The sequence below is a fragment of the Odocoileus virginianus genome, chromosome 11, assembly GCF_023699985.2.
Source record: "Odocoileus virginianus isolate 20LAN1187 ecotype Illinois chromosome 11, Ovbor_1.2, whole genome shotgun sequence".
NCBI lineage: Eukaryota > Metazoa > Chordata > Mammalia > Artiodactyla > Cervidae > Odocoileus > Odocoileus virginianus.
Window position 1 is genome coordinate 45,506,074 of NC_069684.1, and position 17,692 is coordinate 45,523,765.

General features: G+C 36.0%; 1 protein-coding gene across 7 annotated transcripts in view; it reads right to left on the bottom strand.

The window, feature by feature from the left end:
• The window catches only part of AKT3 (AKT serine/threonine kinase 3), a 264,755-nt gene that overhangs the window by 164,499 nt on the left and 82,564 nt on the right, over positions 1-17,692 (bottom strand). Inside the window, exon 1 of one of the 7 annotated variants that reach the window (XM_020905034.2) lies at positions 13,980-14,350. The exons of 4 other annotated variants lie outside the window; for them this stretch is intronic. The gene's annotated coding sequence lies outside the window, so the exon portion shown is untranslated. Of the gene's footprint in view, positions 1-2,941; positions 3,015-13,979; positions 14,351-17,692 lie in introns of those variants that run through there. 2 more of the 7 variants (XM_070474385.1, XM_070474387.1) reach the window with 2 other exon arrangements.

Here is a 17,692-nt window from a genome sequence, read left to right on the forward strand (position 1 = left end):
ATAAGGTATAGGTATAGCCATAGATTCCAAGATGGTTATTAGTGCTAAAAGGAAACAGCTATTAGTGTAGTATTAGATGACACTTGCTGTTGCTCCTGGATAACATACATCAGAGGTGAGATTATCCTACAGATAACTTTTTAAAAAAGATTTTTAAGACTAGGAATTATGATGTTTCAGTTTTTGTATCAAATTTGAATGTCTTCATATTACATAATAAAATCTCTAAAAGAGCCAAGCTTAAAACATTCTAAATAATTTCCTAGCACCTTTTGGAAAGGAATACATTCTAATTTTACAGTCACTAAAATTTACATAGCTTAAAAGGTCACAGCAGGTGTTATGTTATTCTCACAAACAAAATGTTTAACATTAAAAACAATTCATACATTTTGACACATCTGCTAAATTCATATTGCAAGTACTAAACTGCTGGCTTAAGTTTTTATTGTTCTATTAGGCTTACATTTGAACTTGTTACCATAAAAGAGAAATATGCTATAATGTAAAACTTTAGAGAAAGAGATCTAAAATAGAAATTACCTAAATTTATAATACACAGTCATAATTCCATCACAAAACAAAAACTAAAAACAACAGAAAAGATCAATGAAACAAAAAGCTGTTTTTCTGTAAAGATAAACAAAACTGACAACCAACCCTTTACCCAGGCTCATTAAGAAAAAAAGAGAGACCCAAATAAGCAGAAGTAAAAATAAGGGAAATTCTAACCAATATTACAGAAAAACAATCATAAAAGGATACTATAAAAAGATATACAATGAATTGTACAAAATAGAAAAATGGATAAATTTCTAGAAACATACAATCCTCCAAGACCGAAAAATCAGTAATCAAAAAACTCCCAGCAAACAAAAGTCCGTGACTGGTCAGCTTCACTGGGAAATTCAAACAAATATATAAAAAAAGTCAATACCTATCCTTCTCAAACTATTCCAAAGAATGAAGAGGAAGGAATACTTCCATATTCATTCTATGAGGCCACCATTATCCTAACACCAAAACCAGGTAAGTGCCCTACAAAAAAAGAAAATTATAGGTCATTACCTCTGAAAAATATAGATGCAAAAATCCTCAACAGAACATTAGCAAATGTAATTCAACAATATATAGAAAGGATCATATATCATGATCAAGTGGGATTTACTTTAGGGATGCAAGGATGGTTAAATATTCACAAGCCAATCAATGTAACACAACATATTAACAAAACAAAATCCCCACATGATCAACAGATGCAGAAAATCATTTGATAAAATTTATACCCATTCATGATTTAAAATTTAACAAAACTGGTATACAGGAAACATGTCTCAACAAGAAAAAGTCATTTGTGACAAACACACAGCTAACATCATGCTCAACTCTGAAAAAAATGAAAGCTTTTTCTCCAAAATCAGAAACAAGACAAGGATGCCCACGCTTGCCATTTCTATTTAACACTGCATTGGAAGTCCTAGCCACAGAAATAAGACAAGAAAAAGAAATAAAAGACATCTAAATCAGATGTGACAATTAAACTGTCAGTACTTGCAGGATACATGATATTGTAATAGAAAACTCTCAAGTCTCCACCAAAAAACTATTATAACTAACAAATGAATTCAGTAAAGTTGCAGGATACAAGATGTACAGAAATCTGTTGTTTTTCTATACACTAATAATAAACTATCAAAATGAGAAAACATGAAAGCAACCCCAGTAACAATCACATTAAGAAGAATAAAAAACCTAGGAATAAGCTTAATCAAGGAGGTGAAAGACCTGTGTACTCCAAAAACTAAGTCAGCAATGAAGGAAGCTATAGATGACACAAAGATATGAAAAGGTAACTTTTAAAAATATGTCTCTTTAGGCAAGGGAAAAAAAAATAAACAAATGGGAAATAATGAAACTTAGAAGTTTTTTCACAGGAAAAAAAAGAGACAAAAAAATGAAAATTGAAAAAAAAATGAAAAGGCAACTTGCTAAGTGGGAGGAAATATTTGCAAATAGTATATTTGATAAAAGGTTAATATCTAAAATATATAAATAGCTCATATAACTCAATATAAAAAATCAAATAATCCAATTAAAAAATGGGCAGACGACTGGAATAGATATTTTTCCAAATAAGACATACAGATGGCCAACTGGCACATGAAAAGATGTTCAACACCACTAATCATTAGGAAAATGCAAGTCGAAACAAAATAAGATAACACTTCACACCAGTTAAAAAGACAAGAAATAATGAGCACTGGTGAAATATGTGGACCCCCAGGACACTGTTAGTGGGAATGTAAACAGGTACAGCCAGTATGGAAAACAGTATGGAGGTTCCTCAAAAAATTAAAAATAGAACATGATCCCCAAATCCCCACTCTTGGGCATTCATTAGAAGAAAACAACAACACTAATTCAAAAAGATATATGTACCCCAATGTTCACAGTAGCATTACTTACAGCTGCCAAGATACAAAAGCAACCCAAGTGTCCATCAACAGATAGATAAAGAAGATGTGATGTTATTATACATTCAGTGGAATACCACTCAGCTATACGTGAGAGTGAAATGTTGCCATTTGCAATAACACAGATGGGTCTAGAGAGTATTATTCTTAGTGAAATAATTCAGACAGAGAAAGACAGATACTACACATTTTCACTTATGTGTGTCAATTCTAAAAAATAAAACAAAAGGATTAACATAACAGAAACAAACTCACAAATACAGAGGACAAACCAGTGGCTACTAGTTGGGAGAAGAACAGTGGGAGGGGCAACATAGGGGAAGAGGAAGAGGAGGTACAAACTGCTGGGTATAAAATAAATAAGATACAAGGATGATTACATACAACACAGGGAATGTAGTCAATATTTTATAATAACTTTAAATGGAGTGAAACCTATAAAAACATCAAATCACTATGCTGTATACCTGAAACTAGTTTAACACTGCAAATCAACTGTACTTCAATTTTTAAAAACTTTTTTTCTGTGCCATTGTACAAATGCTGTGTGAGACTGCTGGAGAAGACAGTACCCTTGTCCCGGAGGTCTTCCAAAGAAAAAGTCTATACCCAGGGAACATCTGAAAAAGAACTGAGAAAGGACAAAAATCAAGATGTAAGGGAAAAAAAACACCAAGAATTCAGAGAAAGGTAAGACTACTATTTTCTACTTTACATAGCAACAAAATAGGTTGATTATACATCTAGTTTTAAGGTTTTTAAGCCTAATTAGAGAACTACTAAGTGAACAAATCAGTAGTCAATATGAAGAACTGAAAATCAATAAGGAAGTTAGTTTCCAAAGACAATTTTTCAAATACAAAAACATGGAAAAATGTTCTACATTATGAAACTTACTATATCTTAAAAGTTAGTTATATTTTTGACAAAATTATGTATTAAATATTCTCCAATCTGAAAGATATTTTTATTGATTTTCATCATAATTTAAGACAAAGAACCCTAAATTTTAGTGTAAATATGAATTAGCAGGGGTACTTAGTATAAATATACCTATCAGGCAGGATCCCAAAACTAGCCATTCTAATTACAGTTTCTGGAAAACTGCACTTTTAATAAGCGTCCCAAGGGATTTGAATATACAGGGACTATAATCCATACTTTAAGGAATACTAACTTACTGCTAAATTTCTACTGGGAGAAGCTATTTGGCCTTTCCTAGTCTGTTCTGCAGAGAAAGCAAAGGCACCCCACTCCAGTCCTCTTGCCTGGAAAATCCCATGGACGGAGGAGCCTGGTAGGCTGCAGTCCATGGGGTCGCTAAGAGTTGGGAACGACTGAGCGACTTCACTTTCACTTTTCACTTTCATGCATTGGAGAAGGAAATGGCAACCCACTCCAGTGTTCTTGCCTGGAGAATCCCAGGGACGGGGGAGCCTGGTGGGCTGCTGTCTATGGGGTCGCACAGAGTCGGACACGACTGAAGCAACTTAGCAGCAGCAGCAGCAGCAGCAGTCTGTTCTGATTACTCTGTTGCTGGGCATTATAACAGATCTCAAGTTTGCTGAATCTGGAGTTCAAACTGGGGGATAAACCTACTTGTTGGCCAAAGCTCCTTCATATATTCATGGAAAGTATATGAAAAAGGAATAAGATTTTATATGTGTTAGAGTATGCTTAAATAAATTCTAGTGGTAACATCTGGAAAAATTCCTTGCATAAAAAAGTTCAGTTTGTCTAATATACCAAAAACAGTTGTGTTAATATCATGTGACCTACCAACTAGATATAAAAATATTTTACACATAAAGTGAATTCAACGAAAGCAGATAATGACCTAAAACTATAGCAAATATTTAATATGGTCTTTTAGTAATACTTAAATACAGTCTCTATAATTTACAAAAGTAACTTCTCAAAATACCAGAAAACAATTTTCCTGGAAAAGTTTGTATGTGCTCAACTTATCAACCAATAGTCTCTTTCTCAGTTCTTTATCTGTGGAAAAGTTCCAAGTCCCACAGCCCTAACAGAGTTGTCAAAACAACATGAAAAAACATGAACCAAAGACAAGGTTCCAGATGGGTCAAAATGCACAAACTGAGAATCAAGCTTGTCCTCTTTTATGGTTCTCATAGCCCTTAAAAGCCAATGTATCCTCATGAAAAAGCAGGTAATTTGGTAATGACAGGGGTAGAGAGCAAAGAGGAATTCCTTTTACCCAAACACCTGGCATCCTTCTACAAATACAACTCATTAAATCAAGCAATGCAGATTAAGGTTCTGCCAATCCGACCCTGTTGAGGTGACTGCACAGGTGGCCTGACCAAGGCTTCCTGCCTGAGCTGAGGAGAGACTGTCAATGCTGTGGTAAAACCTGCCCCCAGTGGTGGGCCCACTCAGTCTTCAACAGACGACTTCCACACCCCGAGGTCATGATAGAAAATGAGCAATTCACACAGTATAAACTTTTTTGATTAATGTGAATGAATTAACATTCAAAAGGAGTCCAACCTAGATAATATACACTGAGGCTGAACATACACACTACTGGTCAAAACTGGGATAAGGCAGGCCAACCTGACATTTGTTAAGGGAATAAAAATAAAGGGCAGACAACAGACAACATTTAATTCTAAGGTGAGTCTTCATAAATCAACCTACAATGCCAAAGGTTTATTATTATAATGATTGCCCTTAACTGCAATTTATAGGTTGAAACATGCAAAGTTGAAGCCCTATTCTTGAAACAATGCCTTTAGGGGAATTTAGAACTCAAGAAATGAAGTTTCACATCCTCTCACTCTACAGAAAAGGAACCTCCACCCTCATATTTCAAAGTATTTCTAGTAAAGAAAAAAAAGTAAAGCCAAGAAAATGAAGCATCATAAATATTTTAGAAACCCTGGAAAATTTAATAGATCTGATGCTGATATGAATTTTATAATAGAATTATAATACTGATTTGATAGTTACCCATAGTAGAAGGTGGATATTTTGTAAGAACTGATCTAACCTAAGGACATCAGCTACATCTCCTTAACATAAGTGAAAAATTACCATTTCAACAGCTTCAAGTACAATGCTGCAGTTCTTATGACATTTAAGTTATTCAATGGAAAGTACCAAGAGAGAGTTTGTTAAGGTTCTTTGAATCCCTTATTGTTGTATCATGGCTCTTATACAATTCTAACCAAACCACATGCACGCGCATGCACACATACAGACACTCCCTATACTTGCCCACCTTAAACCAAACTTCGGTCCTCAATACCTAACAACCTGGCCTTTTCCCCTCTAAGACACTGCCAAAGCTCTGACCAAGTGGTATTCTCACTTACTGCAGCAAGCAATAAACTTAGCTCTCCTATCAACACTTCGGGAGGGAGATATCTGCGAAGTAAGCATTTGACATGATGCCAATCACAAATTTTAATCATTATCAGGAAAAGTTTATAGAGCGTTCTTGGGAACTTTTGGCTTCTTAAGGCATCATACTAGCAATTGTGAATTTTGATTATAAAGTTTACTTTACCTAAAACCTTATGAAACAAAGCTAGAGAGGCAATCGCAACGTTCTTAAAAACTTCTGGGCACATACTTTCAGTTCTTCAAGGTGTCAGAGGATAACCAGTTGAAAGAAAACTTCAAAACGCTAAAATCTTAAAGCTTTCTAACGTTAATGAGTTTAAGGTACACATCCTTAAAATTACAAGGATATATTTTTCCTTAATACATTTGGTCTCACCAATACTACCTACCAAGAGGCTGAACTGAAAACAGACAATGGCCAGGCAATATATGCCAAGCGCACTCTGACCTCTGCAACCTGCCCAGAAGGCCAAACCACAAGCTCTACAGCCCGGAACAGTCAGGACCTGGACAATGACCAGCTGTTAATTCTGCGCCGCTTCTAATTTGTGACCAACCAGAGAAAGCTAACTATGCTCCCCAAACCAATCACGTGAGATCCCCGCCTCTAGATTCCCCATGCCAATAATCTCCCATCAGGGCAGCCCTGGAGCCCTGCTTTTACTACAAAGCTTTCCCACTCCCCTGCCTGCCTTGGAATATCAGGCAAAGTGAACGTGGCCGACTCTCTCGCTGCTCAAATTCTGAGTAAATAGCTTCCATTCTGTTCCAGGAGAAGTCTGTGTTGATTTCCACACCAAAAGTTTACACAGCTGATAAGCTAATCATAGTTTTCAATGTATAAAATAAACACTTCACTAACCAAACGTAAAATTCTCCCCCATGTACCACCTGAACAGCCGCACCGTACCTTGGTCATGGGCAGGAGACACTGGAGGAATCTCCCGAATAGGCCAACACTGTAACCTCCTAAGGAAGACAGTTAACAAGCTTCTTTTCTGCGCTCCTATATGAACAAGCTTCTCGTCTATGCTACTTTTCTTTATTAACACTTCTAAATCAAAACTGGTGAAGTCTGAGGGTACTATTAGAATTTTTATGCAGGAAGGAAAACTACACTTAGACCTCTAGAATGCTAAGTTAGTGAGTGACCATCTGTCTACAACTTCATAGGAATCAGAAACGGAAGCCTGAATGGATGTCAGTGTAACAGGGAGTGCAAAAGGAACAGTTATCAGACTTACAGGTTTCATGGAAGGCTACCTGAAATGCCTATGACCCTTTGAATTTCAAGATATAAAATTTGAGGTCTAAATATTCCCACAACAAAGCTATTCAACAAAATGATACAAAGCTAGAACATTAGGAAATAAGAGAATATATTTTGTTTCTTTGCATATAGATCTAGTCCTCTTAAACTTTGTTTTGTTTTCTTTTTTTAATTGTTCTAAAAATCCTCCACTGTGGATTGAGTTTAGCTGCCCAATAAACTTAAATGTTTCTCAATCTCTGGAATTATTAAGTATGTCTAATGTGTTAAATAATAACCTCATACTCTCGCTGGTCTTTTTAGAAGTAGAAATTTGCTATTTAGGGTTGACTTTAAAGAGCTGCTATATAACTGACACTAGTTCATTAAAAAGAACAAGAATTTGTATACTTTTAAATAAAACTTAAGTTCTAAAAAAAAACGAGAACTAAATACCAATGAATAAACAAGTACCCTCAAAAACTATGTGGTAACACATCTATTGTTATGAGCTTTTTCCTATCAGCATTGTTATGGTTCTACAAAGAATCCAGTGCACCAGACTGTAGCTAATTATGTATATTCAAGTGATTAGCAAGCACTTGTTGCCTCTTTCACACCACCCTCCAAACAGCAGCCTTTGAGAGGAGAATAGACTGCAAATTTATTGAGAGAACACTGTTAATCCTTTGGGGAGAATGTAAATGTAAACAGGACTACTCTACATCAAGGTGCTTTGACAACAACAATCATCTGCATAAACACAGGCTCAACAACAAACAGGTGTTCTATTTCACAACTAGCACCCATTTGATGCTTTCAAGTAAGCATTATGCACAAACTGTCAGAAGTACTTTGAAACCAGCTGCAATTACTATAATTAGCTGCTCTCCTACACTTTGTTTCCTTTTACCTGTTCAGTACCAGGCAATGCCAACTCATATGCTCTAAGTAAAATGACCAATTTGAGGCTTTCATTCTTAAGGTACAGAGAAAGGATACACTAGAGGCAATTTAAGCTAATTTAACTAGAACCTTCTGCGAAACGACCCAGTCAAAAATACCAAAGGCAAAATTCAAAACTTCTGTTTTCAAGCACACGTTAATGACACAAAGGATGGTTCTTTTTCAAAAGCTATTTAAAGTTTTGACTGGGAAGAGACTCAAATTATTGTAGCATTGATTAAATAGAACTGGAAAGGTGGAAATATTCTAAAAGTCTGTCAGTTAAAGAACAAGTAAAATACAGTGCTAATTATTCAACTGGAGTACTATACAGTAGTTAAAAGGCAAGACCTACCAGTAGCTATATTACATAGGTATGGATATGGCACAAAAACACAAATACTGAGTGAAAAAAAGAAAATTTCAGAATGCAAAGTAAAAGCTAACCATAAAAATATCCAGTAACCAAATCAATATCTATATATATATATAACCAAATTAATCTATAACTAAAAGTTATAGTATAAAGTCAAGATTTTTCAAATATATTAACACAAAGCCTAAAATCCACACAAGTCAAATGTAGCAGGACCTCTGAACAAGAAAAATATATAACTAGTCTGCTCCTAAAATCCAATTCAGTAATAGATATACGTGAAGTCTATGAGGGCAGAGACTGCGTCAGCCCCGTGGTCACTCTATCTCCTGGACCTAGCCAGCACTTCCAGTAAAAGCTAAGTACCTGATCACAAACAGAATTCATAAATGAAAGAATGTATGAGTGAGTGAATGCATGTATAATGTTCACATATAAACTAAAATGTTAGAATATTGTCTTTAAAAACTGAGCTTTGAAAGGCAAAAGATCATACTATTACATTATTTTAAAGTATTTTTTTAAATGCTATTTTTGAAAGATATTTAAAACTTTAACTACAGGCTAATCATACTGAAAATAATTAGTAATATGATTTTACAGCAAGAAAACATTATCCTATATCCCCTCATAACATGTTCCTTCATTATTAGACACTATTATAGCATGCCCGGAAACAAAATTCAGCATCTGAGTGGCTAAGTCTTTCTATCATCATCGTATTTGTGGTCATCACTGTCATTATTACTAGTCTTTCCAGCTATTTCTATCCTTTTTAATTAGACTGAGCTGAAGTAAACATGTTTGACACAATCATATGTAGAAAATAAAATTTCAGTTCAATAAAAGGGTCACATTTCAGAAGTACCAGAAAGGAAGGGAAGAAAATGATGGGTATGCGAGATAGTGCCATGGGAAATTAAGTAGAATGGCAGAATGAATTTGAAGTTGAAAATTAATAATTCAAATTGAAATTACTTCCCTTTGCTGGTGGTAAACACAAAATATGTCCTAAGTAAATATTAAGTATAACGGTAATTCAGGGGGGAACACATTTAGCTGTGGTTATGTTTAGTCTAAACCACCTGCCAAATATTTATTTTTTAAAATACAAATCTGTAAACAAAAGAAAATGTAAATACCAGACAGAAAGCTTCAGATGAGGTAAAAAGTTTCCAGATATTTAAGTTCAAATCCTGGCTCTCCAACTTACTATCAGTGTATCATAAAAAAAAATAATAATCTCTCTGAAGATCTATTTCTTTCACTATTGTGCTGGACAATAACAATGCCTACCAAGTAAAGGTGTTCCAAGACTTAAATTACATAATATATATAAAGCATCCCAGGACTTGGACTGCAAGGAGATCCAACCAGTCAATCCTAAAGGAAATCCTAAAGGAAATCAGTCCTGAATATGCATTGGAAGGACTGATGCTGAAGCTGAAACTCTAATACTTTGGCCACCTGATGCAAAGAACTGACTCACTGGAAAAGACCCTGATGCCGGGAAAGATCAAAGGCAGGAGGGGAAGGGGACGACAGAGGATGAGATGGTTGGATGGCATCACCGACATGATGGACATGAGTTTGAGTAAGCTCCAGGAGTTGGTAAAGGACAGAGAAGCCTGGCGTGCTGCAGTCCATGGGGTCACAAAGAGTCGGACACGACTGAGAGACTGAACTGATATATAAAGCAATCAGCATAGTGCCTGGTATATACTGTATTGTGACTGATAAATGTCAGAAATTACAATCACTAACCATTATCAGATACAATAATCAGCATTCAAATTTAAGAAACAAAAAAACTGAGGTCAACAAAAAAAGACCTCAAATGGCAAAGCTTGATGCCCAATATTAATGAAATTTACTGGTAAAAAAAGGTACTGTAATGCATTTTTCAAACAATTTGGAGATCCCATAGGATCGCAGTGCTCTCCAAATTGTTTGAAAAATGCATTACAGACAACTTGCCTGACTTTTAAATGAGCATAAAAGGCCCTCTAACCTATGCAGGTTTCCTCATGACACATATAGAAGACGCTAGTGTGTTTCTGCTCACTTCACATGTAACAGGTGCCCTTACGTTGTGCTTGTATCCTGTGCTTTCTGTGGGACCATTCCATTCAGGGACAGAGCACCATGATTCCAATCTGTGTGTATTTACTAACCCTTCCCTGAGGTGTGTGTATGTTGGATATTGTGGTGTTTTAGATCACTGAGTGTACAGAAGAAAGAATTCAGACAAAATATTGCTGTTCTTCAGTTTTGTTTGTGGAATTTGAAATTACTCAAATTTAAAATAAATTACTGGACTGTGGAAACAAACAAAAAAAAAGGTACTGAAGGAGGCTGAATGAAGCATAATCACGGAAGAAAACAAAAAAACAGAATTAGGAAGAAAATGACTCTATAGATAGAAGTTTAAAAGTCAGGAAAACACCAGGTGTAGAGCAATTTTGTTCTTAAAGATATTTCAAAACGAAAACAAAACAAGAATGAAGAAGACAGTAATAGAATCTTAAATTAGGAAATTTGCAAAGTGCTAAGATAAAAAAAATGGAAGCCTAACTACAAAATGAGAAAGTCAAAGCATATACCAATTTAAAACAAAACAGAGAGGTACAAAGGTACAAAGACTTTGCTCAAGATTCGTCTCCTTTAAAAACCTCAAAGTCCATCTGATCTCATTCAGATGGATGCTACCCATATTTTTTAGCTTTCTTTCCAATTTCCCATGGATAGGACCCATGTAACTGGCAACCTTGTGAATTCTTAAAATATTTGTTGAACAAATGAACTGTGGCATACTTAAACAGCATATGAAAAATGTTATCCATTTTTCATAGAGACACGTGCACCCCAATGTTCATTGCAGCACTGTTTATAATAGCCAGGACATGGAAGCAACCCAGATGCCCATCAGCAGACGAATGGATGAGGAAGCTGTGGTACATATACACCATGGAATATTACTCAGCCATTAAAAAGAATTCATTTGAATCAGTTCTAATGAGATGGATGAAACTGGAGCCCATTATACAGAGCGAAGTAAGCCAGAAAGATAAAGACCATTACAATATACTAACACATATATATGGACTTTAGAAAGATGCTAACGATAACCCTATATGCAAAACAGAAAAAGAGACTCAGATGTATGGAATAGACTTGTGGACTCTGGGAGAAGGAGAGGGTGGGATGTTTCAGGAGAACAGCATTGAAACATGTATATTATCTAGGGTGAAACGGATAACCAGCTCAGGTTGGGTACATGAGACAAGTGCTCGGGCCTGGTGCACTGGGAAGACCCAGAGGGATCGGGTGGAGAGGGAGGTGGGAGGGGGGACTGGGATGGGGAATACATGTAAATCCAGGGCTAATTCATATCAATGTATAACAAAAACTACTGTAATGATGTAAAGTAATTAGCCTCCAACTAATAAAAATTTAAAAAAAAAAAAAAAATGTTATCCAAATATAGAGTGATTCATTCTCACCAGTCCCTCCCTTACAGACTACCCTGCCCTACAGATCTACTTTCACTTCCAGAAAAGGGCCAGATTCCATTCTGCCATACTTTTTGTTGGTCTCCTTCCAGTAACTGGACTTCCCTCACACTGTACAGGCAACTTACTCTTCCTTTCCATCTCAATTTTACCTTCACCATCTCTAGAAAACCCTTCTTGACCTATCATGTACAAGATGTATAGGCTTACACAAGTCATTTTCACAGCACTTACCAAGGTGTGGATTCAGTTATAATTAACTAAAGAAGATAATAAGTAGAAAGAGAAAAAGAAAGAAAGAAGTAGAAAGCAAAAGGAAAAGTTGGCACTCAAGGCAGGGATGAACAGAGTAAAGGACAAGAGAAACAGTAAATATCCTTAAGAGAACATTAGTAAAACAAAACTGAACTCCTGTTTTAAGACTTTCAATACTTTCCTCTTGTACCTATGAAGGCTTTACGTTAAATAAGACAACAGTTTAGAGTCGAGTATGGGAAGTAATCTGATGTCAATTATGAGAATAATATTTTGCTATAAACCAGATGAAATGAAATCAAAGGTCAAAAAGATTCCTCATCAAAAATCTGGGAATTAAAATCACACATAAAAACTGATCAATGCTGAAGTAGAACACAGCTGAAAATTATGAAAAGATTTCAAAATATTGTAGTACCTTAGTCTTTTTATACAAATTAGCTGTTTACTTAAAAACAATATAGAGTAGCATTCTGACCAGAGATTAAGATAAACTAATATACTCAAATTGCACCAACTACATCTATAGCCCAGCAAAGTTAAACAGAAGAAAGCAACAGTGAATAGACTCTTCACCAAAAAAGAAATGTTTGTTTTTGCAGGTTAGCTCCACCATTTTTCTCACATTTGCATCCTAATAGTTCTACTTGGTCTCCCCATTATGCAACAGTTCTTTACAATACAGCCAGCTTCCCTGACAACTGGGTTCCTCTGCCAGATTGGCTTTGTCTAAATCCTAAAGCTGTGCTTGGCTTTGCACTGAGCCCAGTGGCTGCCTGTGACCTGAATGCCAATGAAGACTACAGACCCTGTTGTCTAACAAGTCAGAGACTGAAAGGGCTCTTTGGGGTCAACAAACTGTCTCGACTACTTTCATAAGCTTAAGAGACTGGAAAATGAAGCTAAAAATGCATCTTATTTCTTAGAAGGTCAGTAGGAAAAAGTATTAAATGTTTAACATTCATCAGATACTTTAGGGCTTCAACTTTAAAGATGGATCTCGGTAACCTTCACATGTAATTAAAGTGTTTATTCTTTTAAACAGAAATAAGTTTAATCTTAAAGAAAACATGCAAATAAATTTCAATGACATCAAACAGGAGGGTGTTAAGAAACATTATACACACTCAAAATTATATAAAAACCTGTGCCTCACTTGTCACCTAGTATTACTATACCATTTTCTATATTTTAAAGTACTTGGAGGTTCCCTTTTTCTCTTAACAACTAGTTTGCCACCTCTCTTACTCAAATGCCAAATCCTATCAGTTTTATCTCCTAGATAGTTCTCAGATTTACCCACCTTACCCACCAACCCTGGTTCAAGATCATCACGATGTCTCACCTGAATTTTCCTAAGTCTCCTAACTGAACTCAGGACAAAATAATTCAACAGATATATAATGCAAGCCACATATCAAATTTTAATATTTCTAAAACCACATTTTAAAAAGTAAACAGGTAAAATTATTTAAAATAATATATTTTAATCAACTAAATATTATCCAAGATACTATCATTTCAATAAGTAATCAGTAAAAACATCGAGATATTTTAATTCTTTTTTTTTCCCAAAGCATTAATTAAAAACCCAGTATGTGTTGGTCACAATTCAGTTCAGATGCTCTATTTTCAACAGTTTAAGTAAAATGTAAATCCCACCAAAACAATCACACAATCCTGTAACAAAGTTAAAGGAAAACTCTTTTACTGCTCCCATTTTTAATTAAATTAAATAAAATTGAAAATTCAGTTCCACAGTCATACGAGCCACATTTCAAGTGCTCAAGAAGTACCTCCCGGCTACGGTGTTGGGCAGGGCAGCAACAGGGTTTCAACCTTTGTCTCTTCTGATCCAAACCCAATGTATGCAAAAGTGCAAACATTTAAGGCCTTCTGTCTTAAAGCCCTTTGACGACTTCTCAGTGATCTTCGGATGAAGCCAACTCTTACAGAGGCCCTGCAACAGTGGCTTCCTCTTCCTTTTCCAGCCTCATCCATCTCTACTCAATGCTTCTTTCCTTTGGGCTGAAGCTGTTAGTTCTACTGAACATTCTTTTCCTTCTCATGCCTATCAACTGGCCACCTCCAGCTCAAACTTGAGGTTTCAACTTAGAGGTCATTTGCTCTCCTCAGATCCCTCCCAGCTACCTGACACAAACTCTTGTCGGGGCAGGAACTGTGCCACTCGTGTTCACTGTTACATCCCTAGCACCTATCAAAATGCCTGGCACTTTGTAGGCACTCAATAAATACGAATCAGTCAACAGAGTAATCTGAGCTATCTTAAAGCATGCCCTCGTGTCAACACATGTGGCAGGAAGATAAGAGTCCTCCTGTGAGTTCATTAACATGGTTTTACTATCACTAGCCAGAAACTGACTGACTGTGAGAAACTATGCCAAAATTAACACTGACTAAGCACCAAGACTCTCGGAGCTGAAACATTCAGTATGAAGTAACGCTTCGTGCCTAACAGATTCTTGTGTGTCCACTGGAAGGGTAGTAAGCCTGAAGATCCAGGGAAAACTTGCCCTTCATTTTCTATCAGAGATGCTCCTTAATATAATTTCAGGATTCTTTCTCTCCCTTTACTAATTCTGGAGTAATTTATCAGGTGGATAAACTGGTATGCAAAATTTAAGCTCAGTCCTTTTTCTTCCTTTTGAAGCTAGTCTGCTATCTCTGTTCCTATGTATAAGAAGAGATCAGCACAGTAACTACACACGGCCTGCAGTCTGTTTCTCTAAATAAAGTTTTACTGAACACAGCCATGCCCAATAGTTGGGTATTGCGTCTGGCTGTTTTCCTGCACTACAATCAGAGTTGAGTAGCTACAGGTGTAACAGAAACCATGTGACTTGCAAAGGTATTTACTCTTTGATCCTTTATTAAAAAAAAAAATAAAACCATCCAAGTTCTATGGTGCTGTCTTATTTATGCTACCTAAAATGTGCGTGGAAACTCTTCTTAGTTCTGTAATTCAATCAGCAAGCCATTTGGCCCTCACAATAAATCTCCAATTTAATCTTTATCAGTAGTATATTTTAACCTCCATCTTTACACTTCATTTTATGTCTAATAGTGTATAGAGGGCCAAATAGGAAAGAGTAATTATTTACACTGTTCCCTCTAAAAACAGTGAAACTTCACCTACGTAAATTTCCTAAGCATATTTATTATATTTAAATATGAAAGTGGAAGGGAAGGACTCGGACAAGTACTTGTTCAAGCTATGAAGTACCTGGAAATCTGCTTCTCGAAGGAAACGATGGTTTTATATCTGGGAAATTTACATTAGGTTTTTCGTTTTATAAAAATTTATACCTGTATTTTCTGTAAAAAGTTTGTTACTCTTTGGACATTATTGATTCTTGTTTCCTTGAATGTTTCTGTCTCTCTCTCAAAACAAATCAATATTACACAGAAAGTAGCACTAGATCACCTATTTCCAGTAACACTAGTAAAAAAACTACTCCAATAATTTACTGAGGAGCATTTATCTTTTTTTCCTCATACTGATGCTATTTAAAATCTTATGGCTAGTGACAATTCTATTATACTTTCTTGTGAAACTTTACCTGTAAGAATATTAAACTTGAAAATATTGCTAAGAGGTTAAACAGAGGAAATTAATATTTTCCCAAGTTTGGGCTTCCCTCGTGGCTCAGCGGGTGAAGAATCTGCCTGCAATGCAGGACACCTGGGTTCGATTCCTGGGTTGGGAAGATCCCCTGGAGAAGGGAAAGGCTACCCACTCCAGTATTCTGGTGAGGAGAATTCCATGGACTGTATACCCCACAGGGCACAAAGAGCTGTGCACACTGAGCAACTTTCACTTTCACTTTCTTGTAAGTTTATAGAACATTGTGTTGTTCTCGCTGTTTACTCAGTCATGTCCGACTCTTCACAACCCCATGGACTGCAGCCTGCCAGGCTTCTGTGTCCATGTGATTTTCCAGGCAGGAATACTAGAGTAGGGGTTGTCATTTTCTTCTCCATGGGATTTTCCCAACCCAGAGATATCATGTCTCCTGTTTGGCAGCTGGATTCTTTACCACTGGGCCACCAACATCAGTTCAGTCACTCAGTCATGTCTGACTCTTTGTGACTCCATGGACTGCAGCAGATCAGGCTTCCCTGTCCATCACCAACTTCTGGAGCTTGCTCAAACTCATGTTCATTGAGTTGGTGATGCCATTCAATCATCTTATCCTCTGTCATTCCTTTCTCACACCTTCAATATTTCCCAGCATCAGGGGCTTTTCCAATGAGTCAGTTCTTCGCATCAGGTGGCCAAAGTATTGGGAGTTTCAGCTGTAGCATCAGTCCTTCCAATGAATATTCAGAACTGATTTCCTTTAGGATGGACTGGTTGGATTTCCTTGCAGTCCAAGGTACTCTCAACAGTCTTCTCCAACACCACAGTTCAAAAGCATCTATTATTCAGCACTCAACTTTCTTTATATTTCAACTCTCACATCCATATATGACTACTGGAAAAACCATAGCCTTGACTAGACAGACCTTTGTTGGCAAAGTAATGTCTCTGCTTTTTAATACACTGTCTAGGTTTATCATAGCTTTTCTTCCAAGGAGCAAGTGTCTTTTAATTTCATGGCTGCAGTCACCATCTGCAGTGATCTTGGAGCCCAAAAATATAAAGTCTGTCACTGTTTCCATTGTTTCCCCATGTATTAGCCATGAAGTGATGGGACCGGATGCCATGATCTTAGTTTTCTGAATGTTGAGTTTTAAGCCAACTTTTCCAGTTTTCTCTTTCACTTTCATCAAGAGGCTCTTTAGTTCCTCTTCACTTTCTGCCATAAGGATGAGCCACCAACATAGTCCAATAATAATCACAAATAAGATATTTAAATAGTCCAATATGAGTGCTACATATTTTTATCACATGCTCCTTATTCATTTCAATTTCTTAACCAATTTTGTCCAATTTAAGATACTTCCCCTGGTACTACACATCTCACATTTCTGAAGTTTTCTACTAAAGTTGCTTAAGTAATTTAATACAAGAAGATTAGCAAACACATGATGGTATATAAAATACTTCTTTACCTATTACTCAGGCTTATTTTGGGTTGTTGGAAATTCTTGTTAAAACAAAAGAGTAAGAAATAAATCAGAGCTCTTCAAAGAAATCACTTTCATGTAAAAAAGTTTTAAATAACAGAAGGAGCTAAAAAGGACTTATTTTCCTAAATAATGTATTTTTTTTATCTCAGTTAGGATGCTTCTTTGTATTCCCGATGTTCAGCAAAAGACTACAATATTTCTTTCATAATCTTTCAATATACTCTGACATATACCTTTTGTGAGAACTGTCACCTTCCTAAATCGGAAAAAAAAATAAATAAAACTAGATAAAACCACACAGAAAGAATGGGATTCCATGTAAATGATAAATATGACTCCGACAATCAGAAACAAACATCAGTCTTTATGTTTTCTTCTCATTTGATGGGATAGAAAAACAAAAACAAACTTTTTG